Source organism: Xiphias gladius, chromosome 15, assembly GCF_016859285.1.
Source record: "Xiphias gladius isolate SHS-SW01 ecotype Sanya breed wild chromosome 15, ASM1685928v1, whole genome shotgun sequence".
In the NCBI taxonomy this organism is placed as follows: domain Eukaryota; kingdom Metazoa; phylum Chordata; class Actinopteri; order Istiophoriformes; family Xiphiidae; genus Xiphias; species Xiphias gladius.
In genome coordinates, this window is record NC_053414.1 from 1712628 (window position 1) to 1732108 (window position 19481).

The 19481-nt window shown below is 37.8% G+C and overlaps 1 long non-coding RNA gene across 1 annotated transcript; it reads right to left on the reverse strand.

Moving 5' to 3' along the window:
- Window positions 1-14916: 14916 nt before the first annotated feature.
- Window positions 14917-15443, reverse strand: LOC120800117. Its single transcript, XR_005708943.1, has 2 exons — window positions 15372-15443; window positions 14917-15169 (listed from the first exon to the last, which is right to left on the reverse strand). It is a non-coding gene; the product is annotated as an uncharacterized LOC120800117 (long non-coding RNA).
- Window positions 15444-19481: the final 4038 nt, after the last annotated feature.

Below are 19481 nucleotides of genomic sequence, written 5' to 3' on the forward strand. Positions count from 1 at the left end.
ATGTTGGTTTTTGAAAAGGACTGTAGTGGTCTAAGCATAAGTGTTAATTGTTGGATGGCTGAAATAATAGATGTCGTAACAGAGCAGTAAACTTGGACGTTTGTAGTCAGAGATCTCACTACATGTTAAGGTGATGAAATCAGTGTAATTGCAACACCACCAGTTTCACAGGAAAAAAAAAAAAGAAAGCATCGCAAATATTACAAAACAACATCCCCAGTAACATATAAAAAACAAATACCTCCTCTTCTCCTCTGCAGTTGGATCCTGGTTGTTGACCTCTTTCTCTACTCCTTTGTCTGTAGTCCACAGTCACTGCCATGTATGAACTAATATGTTACACAGAAAAACATCCTCTTCTACTGTTTGACCAAACTCTTTTTAATTTCTTGGGAAGTTTACTATTTAAGATTTATTGTTGTTCTTGATGTTACTGTTATCTTTTTGAAAATAAACTTTATTTTTCAAGTGTACAAGCCCCCACTCAATACACATGTTGTTTTAAACTCTAACAACGAATGTAAAGGATCCTTATCAAACATGTGTTTTTATGATATCCTTTTTTACATTAACAAACAAATACTGGCTGAAATATTGTTATGGGATTTTTAAAAAATTCTTAAATATCAATTCCTTTTCCAGCCAGGTTGTATCTAGCCATGATAGTTTTATTTTAATGTGCCCAGTTTTTGAGATTTCTGTCTCTAAATATCAGCATAGTTAGATGGCACATAGTCTCATAGCCAGACCTATCTCCACAGCGCTGTGTCAGCGCTAGAGAACGGTCTGGCTGCACTCATTATCATTCTGCTCTAAGGGGAAAATACGCTCTGGCGTGTTTGTATTGCTTTGAACCAATCACAGTCCTGTTGGGCGGCGCTAAGCCCAGGATGAAGCAATGGCCCCTGCAAAATGGTGTTTGGGGGGGGACTTGTTTTGGTGGAACATTTGCACCCGGGGAGGTGATCACTGTCATTAAAATGGACAATTCCCCACAATGAAAATGCCACAAAAAACAGTACTAGACGTTTGTGGACCGTGTGCTTGCACAATGCAAATCTTCATCAGAACTTGCCGTTTTCAGCGTGTAGACTGCTAGCTCAGAGGTTGCTGTTGTTTCCCGTAAGGAGGGGGATCTTGAAAAAAAAGGGGAAAGAGAACGCCGCATGAGACTTGCAATACATTACATATGGATGGATTAATACATCTATTTTACATACAATGATTACATATTGCATATTTTAGTATTAGCGTAATATCTGAGCAGAGAGTTTCAGTGCGTATCTGATGTGACAGGCAGTTTTGGACAGGAGTCTGACAGCCTCTCTTTATCTCCTATGTGAAAGAAATACTGAAGGTCACCTGCAATTTGTAAACCACCTGCAGCACCTGACAGTTCTGCTACACCTGCAAAATATGACTAAAAGCGACGAAAAACGACTACATCTTACATTTTACATCAATACTAAACAGTATTTTGATGAAGTATCAGGATGTGTTGTCTGTATCCCATGTTAGCTTCTTTGCTCCTTGGTCTTAACAGGTCACATATTAGCAAGCTAACGTTAGCTCTGTCAGTTGGTTCGGTTAGCTACACAACAGTCGCACCTGGCGGTTACTGGGTGTAAATATTGAGTAAAAATTAATCTTTGAGTAAGAACTAGTTTGTGTAGTAACCCCTTTCAATTTGGTTATTCATAAATGTTCACTTAGTAAACGCTTATGTTATAATAAGCTGTAGCTAATGCTTTTGTACTACCATGATTTTGTGTCATAACTTTAGAGTTATCTGTACAGTTTTTGTTAATTACAGTTTGACAGGTCTATGACTGATACAGTGCAGAGGATGTTGAGTCCTTTAACGATATTGGTTTTGCCAACAAGAACTGTGTGCCAAGCAGAAAACCACACAATACGTCAGTACGTGATTTTAAATCTTTTATTTTGTATTTAAAAAAAAAAAAACAGAAACAATTTGTATTGTGAGCCTAAACATTTCATAACCACTAATTTGAACTTCTTTACATATCATGGCAGATCCTGAAAAGTTTGTTGTGAACCTCTGTTGTTGGAGTGAGAAGGTGAAAACCTCAGTTTCCCTCATGCTGATGTGGTTATTGTTTCCTCAAGATGTATTCTGGTCTTGGGTGTGGATTAGTTGTTGCTTTGATAAAACAGTAGGAGAGAGAGACAGAGATGCAGTGTCATTTATTTAACAAACCACTGCAACAGCTGTCATCAACCTTTTCAGAGACGAGCCCATTGAGATGTGGAAAGTTTCTAAAGTGATTTTTTCATTCAGCTTTATTCAAAATGCAGCTTCTGGAAATATTTCAACCTGTACAGAAGTTTTCTCTTCTGTACATGAACACAATCATAAAGCAAGCTTACCCCTTGGGAGAAGGCCACATGCTGCAGGGAACATCCAACAGTATGTTGACCTCACTCCTTTTTCTGCAGTTCCTTCCTGTAACAAAATGAGAATAAACAGCATTATTATACACATAAAACTACCTTCTTCTACTGTTTAACCACACTTGTTGAATTGGTAATCTCTCAATTAATTATGGATTTACTGCAATTTCAAGCAGAACTTGAACGTTTTGTTTTACAGCTCTCTACACGTGTTTGACACTTACACTTTAACACCTCTTCCTAACATACAGCGAGCGAGCGAACTTTAGCAGATGGAGCGCTAAAAATGATCCAGTTCTACTACGATGTAGCGAGGAGGGGATGCGATGTTTTTCTTGCGCCGATGGTGATTTCTCCCTCTGAATTTGAGTAAGAGATTAATAATTTCCTCAGCTAGAATGATTATTCCTTGTGATTTGTACACCGTTACATTTTATATAGGCTTTTTTTATATAGACTGTAATAAAGAGTGATTAGTCAGCTACTGTCAGCTACTGTCAGTTAGGCTACTTTCAGAATAAGGGAGTCACCTTACAATCTAGCTGGCAACCAGCTACTAGTCAGGTTTAAATTCAAAGATTTCAATCTAAAACATAATATGAAAATAGGTTGAAAATGGGGGCCAGTGCGCAAAACGTTTGCAGAAATAGAGCCAGGGCAAGCGTCCTGTCAAAGTAGCGACACATCGCTCAGCCTGTTCACTGATGCATGGAGCAGGTTAAGACATCTTCATTGGTACAGTCCAATGCGAAAACACCATGTTATCTCCTAATTAATTATAGAATAACTGCAATATTAAACAAAACCAAAAACGTTTGTGCTGCAGCTCTCTCCCAGCAACATGTTTGATATTTACACATAAACAGTCCAATGGGAAAACACCATGTGAATCAGGAACCTTCTGAAAACACACGAAAAGCTCCTCACAGTACCTGAGCAGCAGTGCATCCTCTTACCTGACCAAGTGACTTTTGAGGATCATCTTTCACCAGAGCGGCTGCATCACTAGAAGTGAAGGCTGTGATGAGCAGGAAAACCTGCAGACACATCACGACCAGCAGAAAACGTTTGTCCATGGCTGATGAACTGAAGAGTTCGATACAGCTGTGAAAAGCACAGAGCTTTATATACTCACTGCCAAACAACCAGTTCCATGTGAACAAACAGGAAGCAACAACACAATAACACCACTTTACATCATCACCAAGATGCCACAGTCTTAACAGGGAAATGTACTAAGCCAAACTTTCACAACAATATAAGATATGGCAACTGTGGGTTTTTTTTTTTTTGTGGAAGACAAAACAGTGTATTGCGTTTTTTTATGTCAACCCTCAAGCAAATTATGTACCAGACAACAGGTACAGCACAGATATTCAACTTAGCTTTCCATGCAGAAAACTGTGATGACTTACAACACCTAACATTAAGCAGCAAATTTAAGAATATAATTAAAATTGAAAATAATAATAATTAATAATAATAATGATATTTTTTGTGTCCAGCCTTCAGTGTGAATGTTTAAAATACTAATTTAATTTTTATGATAATAACAAAATACTGATCCAATGCTGATGTACGAAATATTGCTGTTTTGAAGATTTCGAAATATTATACCTTTTGAGGATTTCCAGTGTCATACTGGGCAGCTCCCAGTTTGAGTTATAAATGTTAAAATGAAGATTAAAATTAACCACCGCACACTGAAAGGACTTCACTGCGACTTTATTAAGAGCAAACAATGCATTTCGCCTGTAGCTTCTTCAGGTTCGCTCAGCAAAATAACAAGAGCATTCACAGGTGTGATAAATACAAATGGGTCACATGACATATTATCGCAGCATTCATTTTTCCATTTTTCAAATTGTTTCAGCATTTTTTCAAAGAACGTGACAATAATATTACACAAAATTACATTCATCAAAAAACAAGGCATTGTTCTATTATATTGTTATAATCCACAGTTACTAGAATTACACCATTTTACACAATGTTAACATATTAAGAAAACTAACCACCAGATACAACTCACTGAATAGGAAGAGCTCAATTTCTTTAGAAAGATAGACTATGGGTCATACATCTGTCCCTCTACAGCACTAAATCTCTCTATGGGCCCAAAATACCTGTGGAGAGAGATATAAGTTAATGTTTTCACATCACACAAAGGATGTCAAATGCTGTGTTTCATGAAGTCCATAAGATTCAACTGAGTTCAATTCATAAATCCAAAATGAAGGAAGGGAGGTTTGTAACTAATCAGTGCAGAAACCAGTCTTGGACCTACCAATTTATAATCAAAGAAAAAAAGTATATGATCAACCACTGGACATCAGTCACAAAACTCAAAATAAACTTCAGTGCGATTTAGCATTGAAAAAGAGAACAAAGTCTGTAACTGCAGCCTCGCCATCTAAATTACTCAACTCAGACAAACCTATAAAACACACTCAGGGTCTGTACCGCTAACCATACTTGTGGTCTTGAGCACTTTAGTGCGTGTTCACGCTCCACTGCGTAGAGGCAAGTGTGTCCTATGTTGAAAAATACAGACACACAGTACACTGAACCTGCACTTGAGGCACACTTTTCCACTTTGACGCAATACTCAGAGCTAAGTCTATCCCACACTTCACCATGGTCTACTGTGCCTTACCAGTCCAGTTGTTGCCAGTACTGTGCCTATTAACTGGTTTTAGGACTGACATTAATCCATAGACACGAGGAAGTTGAAGTTTATGGCAAGTTGGATTCATGTCCAGACACTACAAATGTGGCAGCACTTCCGCACCTACCAATCTATTGTTCTTAATGAGACTGATTTGTGATAATGAGACTAATTAATATGGCATTGACACTGTCAACATAAACATTAGATGTATCCTTTTATCAAAACCTTTGAGAAATAGGTTCCATACTTTCAAATTTTATGAGATAAAAAACCAAAATAATGTGTGCTTCTAGATAACTCCATTTAATGTGTTTTTAATTCCATTCCTCCTTTCAGCACCTGAATGTGTTTTATTTATTATTATTTTTTATTGTTTTCTGATTGTAACTGTAAAACTGTATGTTTGATCTAATTTGTGCTGACAAATCATCTGAGCTTGATTGTACCATGCACAATTCAATTCAGTTCAATTCAATTCGATTCATCTCAATTCAATTCAATTCAATTTGATTCACTTTTATTTATATAGCGCCGAGTCATAACAGAGGTTATCTGAGGGCACTTTTCATGTAGAGCAGGTCTAGACCGTACTCTTTATAGTTATAGTACACAGTATGTGTATTTGCGTGAGTTACAGCATGTCCTTATTAACCCGAATGTGTCTTAACAGGCGCTGTGGCAATTAGAAATATGTCATACAAGTAGGCACTTGATTACTCACTAACACTGCAAGTGTGGGTATTTGGACAGACCCTCTTTCAATTCTGTCACAACAAGAGGTGGAGGCAGAGCAACACTTCTTGCTAAACTGCCGTCTGAATAAAGATAAAATAACCAAGTACTTCATCAAAATAAAATTCAGTGTTTACATTGAAAGCAGCAAATTATGTCAGAGCATGTAATTACCATTACATGCAACTGCTAAATCTCATTCAATCACATGTATTCTTTTACCAAGTTATTTTTAATTCTTTGTTTTCAACATTTCGTCCTTTTATGTCATTATGTAGTAATGTGCCTAAAATGTATTTAATTATGGTGACATTATGAACCTTGTCGAACTTGTTTTGGCAAAAATCTAATTAATTCCAGCCATGACAACACCAAACACAAGAAATAATTTTACTTCAAGCTCAGCAATGATTGTTTTACGCAGCATTCGAATAAATGATTACATCCAGTGGTGAAACAATAGACAAGATCCTTTACGTGAGTTAAAGCACACCACAGTACACAACGGTGTAAAAATGCTCCATTACAAGTAAAGGTCCTGCATTAAAAGCTGTACATTAGTGAAAGTGAAAATGTATGGTCAGCAAAAGCTAGTTTTAACTACGTTTTATAGTGTCAGGTAGAGTTGTATTGTTACAGGCAACACTCACTCAGTCATTTTATCCTTGTGGATTTGTGTGTGCACATACAGTATTATGTTTTTAACTCTATTCTCGTTATAAGTACCTCTAATGACAGTGAACCTGAATATTCTTGAACATAAATATATGTTTGAGTTAAATGTAAGTTTATTTAATCTCTTCACTGCCACTCTAAATAGCAATTTTTACAGTGAATATTAAAATCTCAATTTGTCCCGTCCGCCGGTGCACTCTTCCAGTTGATAAGGCCTAATTTTTTTGTAAACACAACATCTTTAGTGAGAAAGGCTGGCAATACAACTTTGCTGTTGTCCAGGGGGTGGAGGAGTTCCTGTACTTATATGGGCCAGTGCATGATCACTCCGGTGGTTTGTCCAAGTTAGAAGAACCGTCGGAGTAGAAGTTGGTCGGGGGTGTTATGTGGTATGCGAACTAAAAAAAGATCAAATCGTAGCATAACACACCAAAGACACTGAGGTAGCGTGAAAGAGTTGCAACTATTTTTTCAGATGTTAGCAACAAGGATACTGAATTGTCTTATTATTGAAAATAAGCTTGTCTTTCCTTACTGCAGTGTACTACAGTGGTCAGGCCACTTTCAATAGACCCCTTGAGAGGAAGCGCATACATTTGTATGTATAGTTAACACCGATTGTGAAAACTGAACGTCATGAATTTAAAGCTTTATTTTATGCCTGTTCTCTCTGCAAGTCCCTGGCCCTCTTTTCACTTTACATTTATAGCTCCTTCTCTTTCTTCTTAACCAGTCACCCCCTTTTTTTTCTCTTTTTTTTTTTTTACCTCTTGCTTCTCTTTCCTCTCCTCACTCTTGTCTTCCTCCTGGGGTTTTTTATCATCTCCTATCTATGCTCATGACCACTGCTGATAGCTGGCATCAACATTTCGACAACATTATAACACAAAGGCGTAGAATTTGGTAGGGACGGTGGGGACATGTCCCAGCCAATATCCAGCAACTACTGAATTGTCCCAATAATAATTTCAATCAGAAAATTAAAATATACTGTTGTCTGTCAGTGTCTGGTAAATGTGTTTGGTACACAAATGGTTAACAGATCTTGTTCTACTACGAGCCCTGCCTCCCTCACCCAATATTGCTGATGGGATAGGCTTTGCCGTTTCTTGCTAACTAGCTACATCTGGTAGATGTGCATGTAAACTATTTGAGGAAGACACCATCCTTACACTTACAGTTCTGTGCACGAAAATAAGAGAAAGATCGCGTCGAATATTGATTCAGTAAAGGGACAGTGCGCTGTATTTTTCAATATGGGACAATCCCGTGGAATATACGGGATGGGTGGCAACCCTACCACGAGGTAACTTTTGCCTTAGTTTTTCAGCTAATGTACACACCCACCAAAACACTGAATAAGACAGAAAGTTAGCATTTCACAAAGGACGTTAATAATTCTGTGTTCAACTTTGCTTAAGCCATAGTACATGTCATAGCCAAAAAAATATTAAAAAACCGCACAGGAATTCCAAAGTGCATGTACTTTGTGCCTGTGCAAATGGATACAAGGTCTCTTGAATCTTGATGATTATCCAGGACCATAGTACCTGTCCCTGTTTCGTTAAACTGGTACAGGTTGTGATCAGACCTGCTTGGGCCAGTGCTTGTATTGGAACCACTTCCACATGGATAACATGCAGACAGCCTGATTTGCTGTCGTCTTGGCTCCAGTCATTTAAAAAAAAAAAAAAAAATTGGCTTCATCTTAATGCCTGACTGAGAGAGACAGATTTCCTCCCTTAGCTAATGCAGTGAATCCAGTGTACATACCCCTGGTTTACTTGTGAAAGTGGCTTGTAGGACGCTCTGGCTTGTTGGTATTTCTTTAAACCAATCACATTCCTGTTGGGCGGCGCTAAGCCCAGGATGAAGCTTGCTTCTCTTTCTTCTCCTCACTCTTGTCTTCCTCCTGGGGTTTTTTATCATCTCCCATCTATACTCATGACCACTGCTGACAGGGACAGGTTGTGATCAGACCTGCCTGCGGTCACCTACCAAGACCACATGCAGTTAAACTTCTCCTCAACCGCTGGTACGGAGGAAAAGACTAAAAAGAGTTTGGACACTAGTGGATTTTTTCTTTTGGCAGTGACTCTCACACACGGTTCATACGAGTCACCGGATTGGAGCAGTGTGTTTTCTTTTTCTTTTTTTTTTGTTTTCCTTTGTGCAGCTGTGAAGATGCACCGGTGGTCATTGTTTCAACCAGCGAGAGCAACGGACTGAGAGATTGTGGGTTTTCTAAATTTAATTTTGCTTGACCTTTTTTTTTTTTTTTTTTTTTAAGAAAATGACATTATATTGTTTGTTGTCGGCAGTTTGGACCAAAAAACTTAGCAATATTCCAAGAATCATTTCTTATAACGTGTGTGTGTGTGTGTGTGTGATCACTCCTGAGGAATAGTGATATTTGTTGATATTAAGATAAAAACTAGTGCTTGTATTGGAACCACTTCCACATGGATAACATGCAGACAGCCTGATTTGCTGTCGTCTTGGCTCCAGTCATTTAAAAAAAAAAAAAAAATTGGCTTCATCTTAATGCCTGACTGAGAGAGACAGATTTCCTCCCTTAGCTAATGCAGTGAATCCAGTGTACATACCCCTGGTTTACTTGTGAAAGTGGCTTGTAGGACGCTCTGGCTTGTTGGTATTTCTTTAAACCAATCACATTCCTGTTGGGCGGCGCTAAGCCCAGGATGAAGCGATGGCCCCTGCAAAATAGCGTTGGGGAGGGACTTGTTTGGTGGAACATTTGCACACGGGAGGTGATCACTGTCATTAAAATGGACAATTCCCCACAATGAAAATGCCACAAAAACAGTAAAAGACGTATGTGGACCGTGTGCTTGCACAATGCAAATCTTCATCAGAACTTGCCGTTTTCAGCGTGTAGACTGCTAGCTCAGAGGTTGCTGTTGTTTCCCGTAAGGAGGGGGATCTTGAAAAAAAAGGGGAAAGAGAACGCCGCATGAGACTTGCAATACATTACACATGGATGGATTAATACATCTATTTTACATACAATGATTACATATTGCATATTTTAGTATTAGCGTAATATCTGAGCAGAGAGTTTGAGTGCGTATCTGATGTGACAGGCAGTTTTGGACAGGAGTCTGACAGCCTCTCTTTATCTCCTAAGTTTTACATCAATATTAAACAGCATTTTGATGAAGTATCAGGTCAGATGTGTTGTCTGTATCCCATGGTAGCTTCTTTGCTCCTCGGTCTTAACAGGTCACATATTAGCAAGCTAACGTTAGCTCTGTCAGTTGGTTCGGTTAGCTACACAACAGTCACACCTGGCGGTTACTGGGTGTAAATATTGAGTAAAAATTAATCTCTAATACAATGTCTCAGACTGCGGTGAATTACAACACCTCACATTAAGCAGAAAATTTAAAAATATAATTAAAATTACAAATCATTAGTAATAATTATAATAATAAAAATAATAATAATAATAATAAAAAAATAATCATAATTGTGTATCTAGCCTTCAGTGTGAGTGTTTAAAATATAAATTTTAGTAAAATATTTTATTTCAGACTCTTCAATAATCAAACATTACACTTTAGATTGTCCACTGCTGATGTACGCAGTATTGCTGTTTTGAAGACTTGGAAATATTGTACCTTTTGACGATTTCCAGTGTCATACTGGGCAGCTCCCAGTGTGAGTTAATACATTTTACAATGACTATGTTGGTTCTTGAAAAGGACTGTAGTGGTCTAAGCATAAGTGTTAATTGTTGGATGGCTGAAATAATAGATGTCGTAACAGAGCAGTAAACTTGGACGTTTGTAGTCAGAGATCTCACTACATGTTAAGGTGATGAAATCAGTGTAATTGCAACACCACCAGTTTCACAGGAAAAAAAAAAAAGAAAGCATCGCAAATATTACAAAACAACATCCCCAGTAACATATAAAAAACACCAATACCTCCTCTTCTCCTCTGCAGTTGGATCCTGGTTGTTGACCTCTTTCTCCTACTCCTTCTGTAGTCCACAGTCACTGCCATGTATGAACTAATATGTTACACAGAAAAACATCCTCTTCTACTGTTTGACCAAATTCTTTTTAATTTCTTGGGAAGTTTACTATTTAAGATTTACTGTTGTTCTTGATGTTACCTTTTGAAAATAAACTTTATTTTTCAAGTGTACAAGCCCCCACTCAATACATATGTTGTTTAAAACTCTAACAACGAATGTAAAGGATCCTTATCAAACATGTGTTTTTATGATATCCTTTTTTACATTAACAAACAAATACTGGCTGAAATATTGTTATCGGCTTTTTTAAAAATTCTTAAATATCAATTCCTTTTTCAGCCAGGTTGTATCTAGCCATGATAGTTTTATTTTAATGTGCCCAGTTTTTGAGATTTCTGTCTCTAAATTTCAGCTTAGTTAGATGGCACATAGTCTCATAGCCAGACCTATCTCCACAGCGCTGTGTCAGCGCTAGAGAACGGTCTGGCTGCACTCATTATCATTCTGCTCTAAGGGGAAAATACGCTCTGGCGTGTTTGTATTGCTTTGAACCAATCACAGTCCTGTTGGGCGGCGCTAAGCCCAGGATGAAGCAATGGCCCCTGCAAAATGGTGTTTGGGGGGGGACTTGTTTTGGTGGAACATTTGCACACGGGGAGGTGATCACTGTCATTAAAATGGACAATTCCCCACAATGAAAAAAAAAAACAGTAGAAGACGTATGTGGACTGTGTGATTGCACAATCCAAATCTTCATCAGAACTTGCCATTTTCAGAGTGTAGGTCTCTAACGCAGAGGTTGCTGTTGATTCCCGTGGCGAAGGGGATTTTGAAACGGTAAAAGGATGGATGCGAAGGGAGGTGGACGCTGCTTGAGACATGCAGCCAATGGCAGGCTTATGCAGTTGCAGATGGTAAACCAACTGCAGCACCTGCCATTTCTCCATCACCTGCACAATATGACTAAAAGCGACAAAAACCGACTACATGAGACACAGAACAACTACAAGAGGCACGAAACGACTACAAAGAGACACACAATGAATACAAAGAGACACACAACAAATACAGACACAAAACGACCACAGAGTCGCAAAACAACTACAAGAGACAAAAAAATCACAACATTTAAAATACTGTTTAGCTTCAATAAATATTTTCAGCATAAGACATCTTGGGCTCCTGAACATTGTTGACTGACGAGTTGACTAATAATCAGCAAAATCTCCACAACAGTGCCAAGCAGAAAACCACACAATATGTCAATACCTGATTTGAAATCTTTTATTTTGTATTAAAAGAAAAAAACCAGAAACAATTTGTACTGTGAGCCTAAACATTTCATAACCACTAATTTGAACTACTTTACATATCATGGCAGATGCTGAGAGGTTTGTCTTGAACTTCTGTTATTGGAGTGAGAAGGTGAAATCGTCTGTTTCCATCAAGCTGATGTGGTTATGTTTCCTCAAGATGTTATGTGGTCTTGGGTGTAGGTTGAGGTCTGGGATTGTATGATGGCTAAACAGTAGGAGAGAGAGATGCAGTGTAATTTATTTAACAGCAAACCACTGCAACAGTTGTCATCAACCTTTTCAGAGACGAGCACATTGAGATGTCAAATGTTTAGGCTATTTTTTTTCCAACATTTTTCAAAATGTAACATATGAATATATTGCAAAATGTACAGAAGAGAAAAAAACCCAACACAGAGCAAGCTTACAGCTGGAAAAGGGCCACATGCTCCTGGATATTCCGAACAGTCTCTCCTGATTCGAATTCTTGACCTCACTCCTTTTTCTTCTCCTTTTTCTGCAGTTCCTTCCTGTAACAAAATGTTACAAAAAACCAAAAACACATTAATATACACAGAAAACTACCTTCTTCTACTGTTTAACCACACTTGTTGAATTGGTAATCTCTGAATTAATAAAAAAGTTACTGCAATTTTAAACAGAACTAACAACGTTTGTGCTGCAGCTCTCTCCCAGCAACATGTTTGACATTTACACTTTAACAGTCCAATGGGAAAAGACCATGTGAATCAGGAACCTTCTTACAACACAAGAAAAGCTCCTCACAGTACCTGAGCAGCAGTGCATCCTCTTACCTGACCAAGTGACTTTTGAGGATCATCTTTCTCCAGAGCAGCTGCATCAGTCGAAGTGAAGGCTGTGATGAGCAGGAAAACCTGCAGACACATCACGACCAGCAGAAAACGTTTGTCCATGGCTGATGAACTGAAGAGTTCGATACAGCTGTGAAAAGCACAGAGCTTTATATACTCACTGCCAAACAAGCAGTTCCATGTGAAAAAGAGGAAGCAACAACACAATACCACCACTTTACATTTTCACCAAGATGCTACAGTCTTAACAGGGAAATGTACTAAGCCAAACTTTCATGATATTGTAAGACATGACATGTTTGGAGTGAGTTATTGTAGAGAAAACAATATATTGCCTTATTTATTGTAACTCTCGAGTAAAATGTGTTAAATATAGTGTCTCAGACTGCGGTGAATTACAACACCTCACATTAAGCAGAACATTTAAAAATATAATTAAAATTACAAATCATTAGTAATAATAATAATAATAATAATAATAATAATAATAATAATAATAATAACAATAATTGTGTATCTAGCCTTCAGTGTGAATGTTTAAAATATAAATTATAGTAAAATATTTTATTTCAGACTCTTCAATAATCAAACATTACACTTTAGATTGTCCACTGCTGATGTTTGCAGTATTGCTGTTTTGAAGACTTGGAAATATTGTACCTGTTGAGGATTTCCATTGTCATACTGGGCAGCTCCCAGTGTGAGTTAATACATTTTACAATGACTATGTTGTTTTTTGAAAAGGACTGTAGTGGTCTAAGCATAAGTGTTAATTGTTGGATGGCTGAAATAATAGATGTCGTAACAGAGCAGTAAACTTGGACGTTTGTAGTCAGAGATCTCACTACATGTTAAGGTGATGAAATCAGTGTAATTGCAACACCACCAGTTTCACAGGAAAAAAAAAAAAGAAAGCATCGCAAATATTACAAAACAACATCCCCAGTAACATATAAAAAACACAAATACCTCCTCTTCTCCCTCTGCAGTTGGATCCTGGTTGTTGACCTCTTTCTACTCCTTTGTCTGTAGTCCACAGTCACTGCCATGTATGAACTAATATGTTACACAGAAAACATCCTCTTCTACTGTTTGACCAAATTCTTTTAATTTCTTGGGAAGTTTACTATTTAAGATTTACTGTTGTTCTTGATGTTACCTTTTGAAAATAAACTTTATTTTTCAAGTGTACAAGCCCCCACTAAATACATATGTTGTTTAAAACTCTAACAACGAATGTAAAGGATCCTTATCAAACATGTGTTTTTATGATATCCTTTTTTACATTAACAAACAAATACTGGCTGAAATATTGTTATGGGATTTTTAAAAAATTCTTAAATATCAATTCCTTTTCAGCCAGGTTGTATCTAGCCATGATAGTTTTATTTTAATGTGCCCAGTTTTTGAGATTTCTGTCTCTAAATATCAACATAGTTAGATGGCACATAGTCTCATAGCCAGACCTATCTCCACAGCGCTGTGTCAGCGCTAGAGAACGGTCTGCCTGCACTCATTATCATTCTGCTCTAAGGGGAAAATATGCTCTGGCGTGTTTGTATTGCTTTGAACCAATCACAGTCCTGTTGGGCGGCGCTAAGCCCAGGATGAAGCAATGGCCCCTGCAAAATGGTGTTTGGGGGGGGACTTGTTTTGGTGGAACATTTGCACCGGGGAGGTGATCACTGTCATTAAAATGGACAATTCCCCACAATGAAAAAAAAAAACAGTAGAAGACGTATGTGGACTGTGTGATTGCACAATCCAAATCTTCATCAGAACTTGCCATTTTCAGAGTGTAGGTCTCTAACGCAGAGGTTGCTGTTGATTCCCGTGGCGAAGGGGATCTTGAAAAACGGTAAAACAATGGATGCGGAAGGGGAGGTGAACGCTGCTTGAGACATGCAGCCAATAGCCGGCTTATGCAGTTGCAGTTTGTAAACCAACTGCAGCACCTGCCATTTCTCCATCACCTGCACAATTTGACTAAAAGCGACAAAAAACGACTACATGAGACAAGGAACAACTACAAGAGGCACGAAACGACTACAAAGAGACACACGATGAATACAAAGAGACACACAACAAATACAGACACAAAACGACCACAGAGTCGCAAAACAACTACAAGAGACAAAAAAAATCACAACATTTAAAATACTGTTTAGCTTCAATAAATATTTTCAGCATAAGACATCTTGGGCTCCTGAACATTGTTGACTGACGAGTTGACTAATAATCAGCAAAATCTCCACAACAGTGCCAAGCAGAAAACCACACAATATGTCAATACCTGATTTGAAATCTTTTATTTTGTATTAAAAGAAAAAAAACAGAAACAATTTGTACTGTGAGCCTAAACATTTCATAACCACTAATTTGAACTACTTTACATATCATGGCAGATGCTGGGAGGTTTGTCTTGAACTTCTATTATTGGAGTGAGAAGGTGAAATCGTCTGTTTCCATCAAGCTGATGTGGTTATGTTTCCTCAAGATGTTATGTGGTCTTGGGTGTAGGTTGAGGTCTGGGATTGTATGATGGCTAAACAGTAGGACAGAGAGATGCAGTGTAATTTATTTAACACCAAACCACTGCAACAGTTGTCATCAACCTTTTCAGAGACGAGCACATTGAGATGTCAAATGTTTAGGCTATTTTTTTTCCAACATTTTTCAAAATGTAGCATATGAATATATTGCAAAATGTACAGAAGAGAAAAAAACCCAACACAGAGCAAGCTTACAGCTGGAAAAAGGCCACATGCTCCCAGGAATCTCCAACAGTCTCTACTGATCCGAATTCTTGACCTCACTCCTTTTCCAATGCATTAACCGATGTCGTGTTTTTGACGTCAGCCAGATTTTCGTTTCCAACTAAAACTTAACCACTCCCGACATCAGAGTTGACGTTGACGTCCGGTGCCAGCTGGGGAGGGTAAATAATCGGTTCAAAGTTGTTTTATGAGTTTCGAAAATGTAAATCCAAGCTGAGTTAATTTAACTGAACTGAAAAAAAAACGAGTTCAAGAAACACGAGATATTAAGTGGAATCGACAACTGTTGAGTCGAACTTACACACGTCACAGACAGATTTGTTTTTCCATTTCCATTTTCTGAGTTTGATTAGTCACTTCGTCATTTGACATGAAGAACTTTGTCAAGGACTGCGGCTGCACCTGTCGGAGACACTTTGTACAAGAGTCGGTACAAGGACAACATGTGAGTCTGTTCCCACTGACCATGTTAAGCTAGAAGTGTAAAGGAGAAGAGACAGAAAACAATCAGGACTTAGTCTAAAATTTATTAAAGACACCCAGCAAGTGTTTATCATGAATATTTTCATCAAACTACAGAACAGAGGGGTTTTTGGAGGGTTTTTAAAAAGGTATGCCGGGAACACTGTTGATATGCTCATCTTGTTTGATCAGAAACTTAATGTTGAACTTACAGCAGTTCATTCATTGAACTTATCATTTCCAGTCAGAAGAACTTTAGGTTTTTAAGTTCATAAGTGGCCTGAAAATAAAAACTACAAACTAAAAATATGAATTAACATGAAATGAATATAACTTGCATATTTAAGTTAAGTCAATGAAAAATAATTAGTTGAATCCACTAAATTCCTGCATGATGTTTTACAGTGCAGTTGAACATTGTACACAAAGAACAGCGAGAGTAACACTTTCTCCAGCTGGAGCCCTGGTTATACTGGGCAGCTTGTAGCTGCTGGAAAAGCACTAACACGGTTAATCAGCTCCAAAAAAGTGTATTAACGTTTAAATTAAGATTGGTTGTTAGTGATTGGTTTTTTTTAAAGAAAAAACGTCTTTAAAAAGGTTTGTCAAAAGTCTGTTTTTACATAAATTACTGTACAAGTAGACTGCTCTCAATAACGGAGGCCTCAACAATGATGGGACTCTTGTGTATTTTCACTTCACACACACAAAGTGATCTACTGCTGTAAGAAAATAAAAGCTGAATGACTCCATCTTGTGGTCACATTGTGAGGCACTTGGGATAAAAAAAAAAGGATTTCTTAATTATTTATCCAAATCTTTACTAAAGCAAATAACTTATTCAATATGTGTGCAGAAAATTGTCCAATTTCCAGTTCTCCTGTTCTGTTTCCTTCCTTGATAACCGATTTAGAAACAGAAGAATTAAGAAATAAATATACCTCACAAGCAATAAATGCAGTGTCTGTTGATCAGTCATTGCTTTTTGATGGCTGTGTCTGTCACATTGATATGCTCTTTCTTTACTTCAAAAAGGTGCAATCTGTTCTTGTCTTGATGATTTATGAATAACGAGGAATGAGCACCCAGGTCCTGGTGCCCGTGGTCTATTTCAGATCTTCTAGAGTGAGGAAGAGAGAGTTTATGGAGTTATTTACTGTTGCAAACTGCTGTATTTCACGCTCAGGCTTCAGCCTTTTTAACGACGAGCAAAATAAAATATTGCAGTCTGACAGTCATGTTTTCCAGGAACAGTTGTCGAGAAGGGTTTAAAAGGTTTTGTGTTACCGTGGGGGCCTAAACATCCTGATCTCCTAAAACATCTAGAGCCTAGTCCTTGTCTACTCCCTTCTCTGTACCCACCAGGCCTTCACATCATCTATTACAAAATGAGGATAAAGGATGGAATATTTCACACAGAAAACCTGTCATCACTTGATTAAGCGTTGCTCCCTAAATTACACATCCAAACAGAGCAAAATTGATTTTAACTGCGAAAACACAGTAAAAGTACATTTTTAGACCTAAAAAAAGTTCCTTACAGTCAGTGACCGGCAGTGGACTTTCTTACCAGATAAGGAGACGCCTGATGGTAGTTTCTCGTGGCGCACGACGGCAGAAGTGAAGGCTGTGATGAGCAGGGAAGCCTGCAGACACACCAGGATCCACTGGCGCAGTTCTGTCCATGACTGATGAACTGATGAGTGTGATACAGCTGTGAAACACACAGGTCTTTATACACTCACTGCCAAGCAACCATAAGGAGAAGCAATAAAAAGGGTGCGTGCAGCAGCAAAAGAACCCGTCCACACGCACATTCATGCACCAGTATACACACTATCTAAAATGATATGATTAACACTAAGTCCAATTTAATCTTAACACTGGCTCTCTGTTGATAGATGTCTGTTTCCTTCCATTAAAATCCCCACTTGGATATTTCACACTCATCAGTACAGTATCCAGTTAATAAAGAGAGCAGTCAGGCCTCCTCTGGGTTGATTGTGTCGTCATAAAGAAGGGAAGAGTGATGACAAAGCCAAAGCAAACAAAAAAAACATAGACGTGGGTTTGTAATCTATTGGGTGGCTCAGGATAAATGTGTTGAGACCGGATGACGAGTGAAAACCTCTTTACATTTGTTTGTCTTGACGTGATTTAAAATCTCCAAAATATAGTCGTAATTATATAGCTGGGACAGAAATAAAAATCTACTTAGACTACGTCAAGAGGGTCTAAATAAGGAAATGGTTTTTCTGTAATTGGTTATGCTGTGTTCATGTCACATCAGTTATCATAATACCAAGTTTCTGCCGCTTGTTTGAAAGCCTACTCAAGTCTCAAGAATCGCATGGTCTGTAATCTGTGCTGACAGTGACTCTATGAAGAAACATTTTGCTTTTTTTCACATTCTTGTCACCTTTTGCACGTGTAAATTGGTTCTTTTTTGCATCTGCGTATGGGCATTCTTTTCCCTATGATATGGGCTGATGTGCCCATGAGCACAACAGCAAACCTCATGTTGTCCAGTGCTTCTTAGTGACTGCCAGTAGCACACTGTGGTTATTATATACAGCTCACAGTGTGAATATGGGGAACTATGTCTCTCTCCCAGTCAGATTTACCGGAACAAATTCGTATTAATGCTTAAAGAAAATCTTCTTCTCAACAGTTTGACAGAAAACTATTGTTACATATAACAGCAATCACTGTGCAATAATGGAAGCTTGTGGGTGTTTGTTTCGAAACCACTTTATTTTGTCTCCAACAAAGCACACAAAATGAACTGCTGCTGTTAAAAAAAGCTTGACTGACACCATCTTGTGGTCACATTATGCAGCACTTGGACTAATAGACAATGCCATTATTTTTCATGGTAAAAGCAGACATTTGTAAGCATCATCACTGTATCTCTAAAGATCAAAACATTTTGTTTTAACTAACAAATATCGAACAGTTTTAATAACTGATTTACAAACAATTGGAAGAGGAATAGAGCTGAAGCAAGTTTATCTCCCTGGCACCAATCAACACAGTCTCAATCGATGAATTACCACTTCGTGTCCAATATAATGTAGATTAATGTGGTGAACGTGCGGGCAAAGACACATTTTTAAATACAAATAAACGCAAAAAGTTATATTAAACAGCCACATTGTCATTCAACATGGGATTCACACTTAATCTGTACCATGAACATAATAGATTAGTGCCAATTCATGAGCACTATAATACAAATTTTTTTACCCTTCCCCATCACAGTGACAGTTTATTTTTAACTTCCTTAGTTTCAGTGAACAAATGCTGTTGACTATTTGTGTTATTGTGGCATATTCATTATTTCCTTTAAAAGGATCTGTTTTTGGGTTAATATTTTATGAGCAGTGGAGTGTTACTTAGATGACGTATGTAACATTTTTGCTGCAAATCTTCTTTTATTTGTGCAGATGCAGATTTATGAGCAATGAGATGTGGAGAACTCTGGTCTTCTGGTCAGTGGAAACATGGTGTGGGGCGCTAGGCCTGAAATCAGAGACTAATTATCCTAGAGAGAGAGAGAGAGAGAGAGAGAAATGAGGAATTATTAACTGATAAAACTACTCTTATTTACACAAGAAG